Source organism: Microplitis mediator, chromosome 4 (assembly GCF_029852145.1).
Source record: "Microplitis mediator isolate UGA2020A chromosome 4, iyMicMedi2.1, whole genome shotgun sequence".
Taxonomy (NCBI): domain Eukaryota; kingdom Metazoa; phylum Arthropoda; class Insecta; order Hymenoptera; family Braconidae; genus Microplitis; species Microplitis mediator.
Genome location: NC_079972.1, coordinates 2,041,990 through 2,053,443, shown reverse-complemented (window position 1 = coordinate 2,053,443; position 11,454 = coordinate 2,041,990). Strand labels below are relative to the sequence as shown.

The 11,454-nt window shown below is 31.3% G+C and overlaps 1 long non-coding RNA gene across 1 annotated transcript in view; it reads right to left on the bottom strand.

Annotated features, from left to right (window-relative positions):
- Nucleotides 1-292: 292 nt before the first annotated feature.
- Nucleotides 293-11,454, bottom strand: part of LOC130666720 (uncharacterized) — a 37,988-nt gene continuing 26,826 nt past the window's right edge. The window contains exons 2-3 of the long non-coding RNA XR_008989735.1: nt 1,368-1,622; nt 293-1,262 (exon numbers count right to left, since the gene is read on the bottom strand). This is a non-coding gene — a long non-coding RNA (uncharacterized LOC130666720). The remainder of the gene's footprint in view (nt 1,263-1,367; nt 1,623-11,454) is intronic.

Genomic DNA, 11,454 nt, shown 5'->3' with positions numbered 1-11,454 from the left:
AATAAATATCTGAAGTTTGTCAATATAAACAAAAATGTAACAAAGTTTGTAGAACAGACTGTACATCTGGTATAAATATAATAAAAAAAAAAAAATTATTGTAGAATGTTTTGTAAGGGTTTGCCCTGGCCTCCCCGTACTAGGAAGTTCGGACAATCCTCCGGTAGTAACTTGAGTAATTGAAGTTTTTGGGTTCTGAAATGTCTGACGCAGCCGAGTACGCAGCTCGATTTGGAATAGGGGAAAGGTTGATAAAATAAAGTAACAAATGATTCTAAATTTAATTCTAGCTCTTTTATTATAAATAAATAATTAATTGTTTAATATATACACTTAATGCTAAATTTATTTATAATTAATAATTAATGATTAAAAGTTTCGCGATATAATTTTACTGCGCATGCGCCGCTTCCGTTCAACCGGGATACAAGTCCCAACTTTATTAATATGAATTTTCTCAATAAAATTTATCACGACAATAATTAACGAGCTTTAATTTAATTTTAACTCGAGGAAAAAATTCTGACAATTAAAATTAACCGGTAATAAATTTCCCGCATGCACAGAGATAGAAATAACTTGAATAAATTCAATGAAAGAATTTAGAGAAAGACGATAAAGTTAATGAGGAAATCTCCTCCACGTGTTTGACAAACTGTAATATTACAAAATTCCCAAAACCTTTATTCCAAGGAACTTACATCGACTTGTCCTAGGTGTTAAGCCGTAGTAGTCATCTCAAACGTAAATCGACAGGATCCTCCTTCTGGTGTAATTCGAGGTGGAACGTTGTTGTAACGACTCTTAGAAAAACTGTACTTATAATTTATGGCGTCTGCCTGAATAAAGACTTTGTTATAACGTTGGAAACAAAACAGCACAAAAGAAATCTTGAGCGACCGCTCAGTTCGGCTAGTTGGTGAGAATTAATTTTTGGTTTTGTCGTCTGACGACGAGGTGTCCAACCTACCCCTACCGTCGCACCGTTAAACCAAATTCGACGCAAAGGCTGGTGCGCAAATTAAAAGGCGCGAAATTTAATTTTTGCTGATCTGGCAGTCGAACACCAGGTCACCCCGTTACAGTTTCATTTTCAATAATTAACTGTTAATTAAATTTTATTTTAAAACCGATCGTTAAAAATCCACTCATCTATTATAATTGCATATAATAATCAGTTAGTTACAGTATTTCCATAATGTCCATCTCTAAAAATATTAAGAGATTGTCATAATCGTCGTAAATATTACTAGCGTCAACATCTGCAATAAAATATTTAAAAACGTAATTAACACAATTTCTAAGCATTTAACTGTCATGGTGTTTAATATTATTCATCTTGAAAAATTAATTATTGTAATTAATACCTGCTCCATTATTCTGATCCCATTCATCATATTCAGCATTATCAATTAAATGACCACGAAAAGCCTTTAAGACATTGCTGGCGCAGGCCAAAAAATGTGGAATATCCAATGCATTAGTATTGTACAATTGCCAAGATTTTTTAATTTTCATGTTTTGTTCCACATTATCAGATCGAGTCGCTCTTGTAATGTCCTCCCCATTTTCCAATGATTCGTGATCGATTTGAGTTATCGCTTGCAAACGAGTAAGAGTTTCTGTAATTAATCATTTCATCACTTAACAAAAGTTTTGTGTTTAGTGTCTAGCTAGGCACCGACGTGGTAACTTGTGTAGTAGGGTAAGTTACTACACCAGTGGTTTGCACGGTAATACAGTTGATTAAATACATACATATATATATATATATATATATATATATATATATATATATATATATATATTAGGGTGGCTCATTTGAAACGACTATTTTTTTTTTTTGGTCCATTGACGGAATATTGTTCTAGACATAAAAAAAAAATTTCCCACAAAATTTGAGCCCTTAATTTTAATATTAAGAACTCGCTAATTGAATTTGAAATCTTCCCATTCATTTAGCATGTAAAGTGGAGGTTTTTTTTTTTAATTATAATTATCTATAGCTCTGTTGCATTTCACGTTTTTTTACTGTCCATAGGCAGAAGTTGTAGGGGAACCTTTATACTTCAAAAGTTCCTACAGTAAAATTTATGTGGGAGGAACGGGGTCAGAGTTAAAAAATGTAAAAGTTGATTTTTACCGATTTTTGCGTATTTTTTGAGTTTTTCGTAGAAAATATTGTAGTTACCGAAAAAAAGTAAATGACAAATTTGTAGGAAATCAAATTTGCTACAAAAAAGGTCCTGTAAGCCAAGGCTGTAAAATCTGTTGTGTCTGAAATAAATTGAATTATACATATGAAAATTCAAGATATCTTTGCAGTATATGATTTGTTAAATTAATAATTTAATTTTCATTTATTAAATGTTTTTTTTGGACATCATATTATTTTTTCATGAAAATATAACAAAAAAAAAATTTATCTATATGGGGCATTCCACGCCAAATCGGACGGTTTCAAAAATTGATTTTTCCGATTTTCTTCAATTTTTGGTATTTTTTAGTACCCCTCAAAAGAGGCTTCCCGGTAAATTTTGAGATCATTTTGATTAATGGTTCAAAAAATATCGAATTTAAAAAAAAACCGCTCTTTTTATGGTTTTTTGATCATAACTTTCGTAATAATGGTCGAAATTCAATGTTTTTTTATTCAAAATTTTCGTTTTTAGTTGGCCTTTACAGACAAAAATGCATAACAAATATACGAAATGTTTTTGATCGAGATTACGAAAGTTATGATCAAAAAACCATAAAAAGAGCGGTTTTTTTTTTAAATTCGATATTTTTCGAACCATTAATCAAAATGATCTCAAAATTTACCGGGAAGCCTCTTTTGAGGGGTACTAAAAAATACCAAAAATTGAAGAAAATCGGAAAAATCAATTTTTGAAACCGTCCGATTTGGCGTGGAATGCCCCATATAGATAATTTTTTTTTTGTTATATTTTCATGAAAAAATAATATGATGTCCAAAAAAAACATTTAATAAATGAAAATTAAATTATTAATTTAACAAATCATATACTGCAAAGATATCTTGAATTTTCATATGTATAATTCAATTTATTTCAGACACAACAGATTTTACAGCCTTGGCTTACAGGACCTTTTTTGTAGCAAATTTGATTTCCTACAAATTTGTCATTTACTTTTTTTCGGTAACTACAATATTTTCTACGAAAAACTCAAAAAATACGCAAAAATCGGTAAAAATCAACTTTTACATTTTTTAACTCTGACCCCGTTCCTCCCACATAAATTTTACTGTAGGAACTTTTGAAGTATAAAGGTTCCCCTACAACTTCTGCCTATGGACAGTAAAAAAACGTGAAATGCAACAGAGCTATAGATAATTATAATTAAAAAAAAAACCTCCACTTTACATGCTAAATGAATGGGAAGATTTCAAATTCAATTAGCGAGTTCTTAATATTAAAATTAAGGGCTCAAATTTTGTGGGAAATTTTTTTTTTATGTCTAGAACAATATTCCGTCAATGGACCAAAAAAAAAAAAATAGTCGTTTCAAATGAGCCACCCTAATATATATATATATATATATATATATATGCTTTTACTATCCGTGTCATTAATTTCTGACAGTTCAAAGAATTATGATACTGAAGTTAGCCCACGTCTAATAATTTTTGGATTTTATTTCAGACAGTGAATTATTAAAAAAAACAATTTGAAAAAGTTGCACCTGTAGCTTTTTTAATTTTCTACATGCGCATGTTTTCATTTTTTTTTTTTTTACATTGGTTTGTTAAAAAAATTGTTAATTATCTGCTAACTTCAGGATCATTAAGAATCAGAGTAAAATAAAAATTCATATAATTTAATTAAGAGAAAATAAAATTAATTTGAAAACCTTATTAAAAATTTTAAACTAAATCGTTTTGAACAACTATTTTTCATATAATTTATTTAACGTTTCCTTTCTTTTTTAACTCTTTTCTGATACCGAACTTATTTACACTGGCTTTTATTCAACACTAATTCTTGAAACTGTCAGAAATTAATCATAAATACAATATAAGAAAGAAGTTGAGGCAAATAACACCACATATTGTAACGAATTATTTTTCACAGATTTGGAAATAGTTAGTTTTATATTTTAATTATTGCTAAAATAAAAATCTTTGGATGTGCTTTGCTTACTTCCAGTACCGTATATATTATACGAAGATTGTAAATAATTCTTACATGTAGTTTGAATCTGTTAAAACTGTGTCAATAATCTAATTGTTTTATATTTTTTATATTTCAGTGGAAGTTGCGTTACCAAGAAAAGGAAACTAAAAGACCAGAGACGTGAACAGAAAGGTATTTTTTTTTATGCATCAGTAATTGTGCAAACATATTATAATTATTGCTTATTTGGTTGTTTGATCTATTTCTTAAGTAAAATTTATAATTAAGGAGAAATTTTTTTTTAATAGATGATGATCAAAATTCAACCAGTGGCTCAGGTGAGTTTGCTACTAGCTGCTGTACCAGCAATGACAACAATCACGAAACTGAGGGGCTCGGAAGTACTCGAGTATCTACAGATACTCAATCATCGGAAATAGTCGAAACTTCTGGAGAATCAGAGTCAGAAGATGAGTTTGAAGAATGTTCTGAAAAAAGAAATTTTATAACAGGGCTATTGCTGTTACTCTGGTCGTCCTTTATCAAGGGCGCCACTGGAAGTGATAACGGCCTCCCAGAGCCGGATCTTCGATCATCAGGGTCGTTGTAAATCAATTAATTGTAAGAGAGAGAAGAGGAAGGAGAATTTATAATAATTTTAATACACTTTTATTTAACCTTTTGACCTTTTATTTAATTAATAAACCTTTTAATCTTATAAACCTTTTGACCTTATAAACCTTATAACTTTTGTACCTTATAAACCTTATACCTTTTATCTCTTATACATTATACCTTATAACTATCGTCAACTACCTTTGACGTTGTAAAACCTTGTTTTAAGCCAACTACCTTTGGCATCACACACACACACACACTCACACGACCTTATTATTACTATTGGCCAACTACCTTTGGCATTTATTTAAAACAACTTAAAATCGTCGTACCTGACGGACATAATTAACAATAATAATTATTTAAAATTTGATCCCCTGGATCTATACACGCGCACCCTCACTCTAGTCCCCTGGACTTGTTCTCATACACACTGATTTTAAATGATTTTAAAATGGCGTCCGGCCATCGACTTTCCCGCCACGACTTTATAATAAATTAATTAATTTTTGGAAAAGAAAATTTATTAATTAATTTATTTTTAATTAACTTAATTACTTTTATCTTTTAACCATTTCCTTCTTTTAACAATTATCCGTATCAATAATAATTTTCACCGGAGATCTCAACGTCGCGTTTACCCGATACTTCAAAGTATGCGTTATTGACTACTTTGGATTTCCCTTGATTCTTTCCTTTTCGGTTCAGACTCTTATTTCTCTTTTATTGTTATAAATTTTATTACGGTAAATTATTAACTAATTTTATTTAATAATTTTAATTATTAATTAATTAAATTTTATCTCAGACCTTTTGCGTCTGTTGAATTTAATTTATCTATTATCTGTCTCTTTATAAATTCCAAATTATTTATTTCGATTAATTTTATATAATTAATTTACTTAATTTTAATTCATTTATTTTAATTAAACAACTATATTTAACGCGGACTCGACGACGGAATTTCTGGCTTGTGCTCAGCACAATGGGCCTAGAAATTTCTACGACGCAATAATTCCGGCAATGGCCTGGAATTATCAACGACGCCTGGATCCGGCTAAAAGGCCTGGATCTGGTTAGACAACCGTCTGGCTTAAATTAATTTTAACAAAATTCTACGACTAATTAATTTATAACGGGCCTAGACGCGGATTACCCGACGAACGACTAAGTATTTTTTATAGAATTAAATTAATATTCTGGCTTGGGCCTAGAATAATTAATTTAATTAATACCTGGGTTAATTACTGGTGTTTCTTTTCCTGTTGCGTTGTCTCCAGTCCTTCTCGTCAGGTTCCTTTGTTCTGGTCTTTGTCAGGTTCCTTTGCTCTGGTCTTTTTTTTCCACTCTCGTACATGCTCTCTCGTAATTTTCGTATTCTCGTACACCTGCGTTTCCAGTACAATTAATAATAGTTATAAAGGATACCGGCTAATAGCCTGGTATCGATAATAATTTATAATTTATCGCTTGGTTACACAAAGTTAGAATCCAAGTAAAATAATTTTAATTACCTGAAGATCGTTGAGCGTCCCTCTGGTTCGGAGGTCTGTCCGGTTGTGCTCTAGTCTCGATTTTTGTCTTCGACACTTATCACGGTGCACCCACTCGATTAAATTCGGCAACTTCCGGAAATCTGGAAACTCCTACTTACAACTACCTACAATTACCACTCCCGACGACAAGTCGCGCTCTACCCCGGATAACCCTGGAGTAGTTATAGTTTTTATCGACGGCGCGTATACTAGATAATCGTGGTAATCTAAACGCGGAAAATTCAAATTTTCCCTGTTACAATTTCAGTCAAAACACAACTGAAAATGCATCTTCCATAGCTACGGACAATGATGAAGATTCTTTTCATATTGAATACGTTGACAATGATGATGATGATGATGATGAAGAAAAAGAAGAAGATAATGATAACGATGATATTGAAAATTATTTCGGAAATAATGAAAATAATGCAGATACTTCTGATGATCATGATGACGGTGATGATGATGGTGACAACGATGATGAAGATGATGTCGATGATAATGGCGAAGATGATGACAGTAATAATGTCGGTGAAGATGATGATAATAATAGCGAAGATTATAATAATGCAAATGAAAACGTTAACAATATGGATGAAAATGTTGATGACGATCCTTTACTTTACGACAATGCGGCAATAACACTGTCTGAGAGAATGCTGAGTATATTTACGTTTACTATTCGACACAACTTAACTGGGTGTGCATTTTCTGATCTTCTGTCATTAATATCCTTACATTTGCCTCCAAACTCCCATCACAAAAAAACTATTCATACGTTCATGAAGTTTTTCAGTGGCAGTAAAGCACCGTTAATTAAACATTACTACTGTAGTGCTTGCATGAAGAGTTTAGATACAAAAGACTCTCTATGTCCCTGTGCAAATGATATTAATATTAATCTTGACAATATTCATGGGAACGATTCAACAAGAAATTGTAGACCAGAAATTTTGTATTTCATAGAAATTCCAATTTTCTGTCAAATACAAGAATCGTTGCTTCAACCAGAGTTCGTCGAGGACTTAGGTCATCCGTATAGACGTATAAAAGAACACGATAATTATATTGAAGATATATATGATGGGGTTCTGTATAAACAACACGTTGCCGAATTTAATCCCCTTTCAGATATTTTCCACATAACTTTGATGTGGTACACTGATGGTGCGCCAATTTTTTAATCACGGACATACAGTGTATGGCCGTTTTATTTTATTATAAATGAATTGCCTTACGAAAAACGGATTTCGAAAGAAAACATAATAGTAGCAGGACTTTGGTTTGGACCTTCTGATCCTGCAATAAATTTGTTTTTGAAGCCTATATACAATCAAATGGTAGAGCTCCATACTGGAGTTAATTTCAAGATACCTGGTTCAGATCAACTTCAATTAGTTAAAGCAAGTCTTATTTGTGGAACATGTGATGCTTTGGCCAGAGCAGACTTTTTATGTCACAATAGATTTAATGGTAATTTCGGATGTCCAAAATGTCTTAGCAAAGGATATACCATAAGAGAAGATGGTGTATTCGGAAACACCCATGTATATCCTTTTGAAGGAATATTGATATCAAGAGATATTGCAGACTATGATAATTATGTTTTGGCAGCTAAGCAAAGTAATTCAGCAATGTTTGGTGTCAAAAGTTCATCGATTCTTAATAAAATAATGCCTGATATGATCCGCGGTACTTCGATAGATGTAATGTGCTTATCCAGGCGTGATTAAACTTTTATCAAAACTATGGTTTGATAGTAGTTATCGTCATAAACCGTGGTCGTTATACGCCCATCGAGATGTAATTGATGAACGACTCAAAAAAATCAAACCACCAAGTATCGTGAAGAGAATGCCGCGGGATTTAACAACACATTCTAATCACTGAAAGGCTAGTGAGTGGAAAAATTTTGTATTTTTCTATTCACTTCCATTATTAGAAGACCTAATGGGTGAAGTTTATCTGAAACATTATGTTCAGTTAGTTTCAGGTATTTACATTTTGAACCAAAAATCTATATCTCCAGAAAGTATCAATCTCAGTGAGGAGCTATTGACAGCATTCGTGGCTAAATTTCAGTCTCTGTATGACATACAATTCACAACTTTTAATTTACATTCTCTACGTCATTTATCTGAAGTTGTCAGGGATTTAGGACCACTGTGGGTGACTTCTTGTTTCTTTTTAGAAGATTTGCTTGGGAAAATGGTGGATTATGTCCAAGGCACACGACATGTAGGGCTTCAAATTTACAACAAAGTTTCCAATGATATGAAAATATTAAATAAAATCAAAGCGCTACCCGATGATAGCCCGGTGGCTAAATTTTGTACAAAATTAAAAACTCGAGGAAAACGAGTTGACACCCGTCGTCACATTGGAAAACATATGTACGCACTCGGAAAGATAACTATTTTAAAGAGAATACCAGAAAACCTTACAGCAGCTCTAAACAACATTAATGAAGATTGTGGCGATGCAAATTTAAAAGTGCATAAATTTTATCGATTGAAAATGAAGAAGCAAACTGTATTCTCCATGGATTATCCACGAAAAATAGCCAATGCTTCTTATTGCATCAGAGTCATGGCTGCAGGAGGTAAGAAAATTGGTATAGCTCAGTACTTCATAAAGGTATGCAATTGTATCGATCCAAAATGTAGCTATCACTGTAAAGGATGTAGATTCTACGTCTTCTTTAAAGAAGAGCTCATTCTCCAGCACGTATTTCTTACCACAACATCATTAAGTGCAGTAGAAGATGACAATGTAGCCAATATAACCGTTCCATACGTGCATAAAATTGTCGGAGATGATTTACTTGCAGTTCTCATTAGTATTGATGATATTTTAACCTTATGTTATGTAATTGCAATAGAGAAAAAAAGAGATGATCAATCAGAAACTCTTACTTATATTTGTGAGCCAGATAACAACATCGAATACAGCGAGTAAATCTTTGTGCAATAGAGTATTCAACTATTAGTCCACAGAAATTAGTTTAAACTAACTTTTGAAAACGTCAGACCAATAGTTACTAAGAAAAAAATTTATTAATTAGCATTGTTTGATCACCTATGTTTTATGAACTATTTCAGAGTGGTTTTTGGTTTTTGTAAGAATAAAACATTATTTTATTTTTCAAACAAAAAACCCTACAAGAAGTTATTTTTGTGTCTGGTTCCAGTTTCCAGAAAATAGAATTGTCAACTATTTATATGGGCTACACGCTACTAGATAATGATGTATACATTTATAAATGTATGTTTTGTAAGAATTATATAAATATATTTTTTTTATGCAAACTTTTGAGTATCTCAACTACTTTTCCTAATCTATTTTATCTAATAAGTATTCAGTAATAAGTTTGTTGCCCTGAAAGTACACAGAAAAAAAGAATTTCTTGGCACAAGAAATATTTTGTATTATGAATTGAAGACAAAAATTTTTCTTGGCTCAAGAATTTTTTTCTCGCCTAAAAAATTTTTTTCTTGTTCCGAGAAAATTTTTTCTTACCCCAAGAAAAGTTTTGTTTTCACTTTATAATACAAAAAATTTCTTGGGTCAAGTAAAAATTTTTTTAGAACAAGAAAAAATTTTTTGCGCCAAGAAATCCTTTTTTTCTGTGTAGAAATAAAAAAAAATTATATAGTAAATTACCTTAATTAGAATTGGAAATGATTTCTGCATAATATGTATAAAACTTTGATTTAAGAATAACTGATAACTGATATATGCACTAATTAAAACCGCATACGAATATAACTATTTGGCTATGTGTTTTGTAATCTAATTATTAAATTTAACGAATTAAAAAGTTTGTTCATGATTCAATTGCACTACAGAATAAAATCATCAATAATTAAAGATTTTACGGTTCATGGTGAGAGAAATAAATCATTTATAAAGAATTGTTGTAATTACCCATTGAAAAACTTATTAATTGAGAAATAATAAGAGGAACTATCATTTATATATATAGTTTTCAGATTAATTAATGGACATAAATGAACATTATATAAAATAAAAAATAATTTACAACAAAATATCACACCTATGGTGCGGCGGTGGTGCAGCGGTGGTGCAGCGGTGGTGCGGCGGTATGGTGCGGTAGTGGTGCAGCGGTGGTGTGGCGGTCGATAAAAATTTATAATTTTTTCGTAAAAATAATAATTTCATTTTTACTCGGGTTGTCACGGCGGCGGTGGTGCAGCGAATAGATAAATCTTTAGTTGTCACGGCGGTGGTGCGGCATTTATAAAATAATCGGAATTGTCACGGCTGTAGTGCAGCGGTGGTGCGGCGCTTAAAAAGCCGTGCAGCAGTGTTGCGGTGGTGGTGCGGCGGAATTCTGTTTTTACTCGGGTCCGTATAAATATAGCATTGCAAACAACAATTTAATCTGGATATCGCTTTTAACATTCCAATGTTAAATAATCGTGAAAAAATGTAATTCCAAACTTAAGATTAAGAGTTTTATGATAATTTTTTTGTTCGATAGCAAGTACTTCAGATATGGAATTTGTAATTTTTCAGTGCCATGATCAGTTTAAAAATGTAATTATTTTTTTATGGTGTTGACGCATAACAAAATTTTAATAAAGATATTATTATTACTTGAAATTTTAATCTGTCTCCCAACAGTTTGCTAACTTTAAAGCATATAAGCCATGAATAGCAGGTTTAAAATCTTGCGAAAACTTTAGAAATAAAGTTTTATTACTCTCTTCAATTTCCTTAATAAATTGAATACCAAATGCGCTCTTTTTAATTACGAAACACGTCATAAAAAATCCATGTACAGTTTGATTCCCAAAATTAAATCGAACAATTTTTGGAATTTCACCAAAACCGATATTTTTACAAAATATTATTGAATTACAGTACTTTAATTTTTTACTATTTTTACAGCTATACTGTAAGCCATTAACTTTTATTTTATCAAAATCCATTACGTCTTCTACTATCACATATCCAGCTGCTAGTAAACATTGTAGTTCAGTATCGATCAGTTTAGTAACTTTAGGCTTACAGAAATTGACTATTTTTGGCTGCTCGCACGTATTATTGTAAGATAAATGTAACAAATTTTTTATATAGTTTCTTGTTTCTATGGATACCAATTCATCACTAGCTGTTGCCTCAATAAATTTGGATAT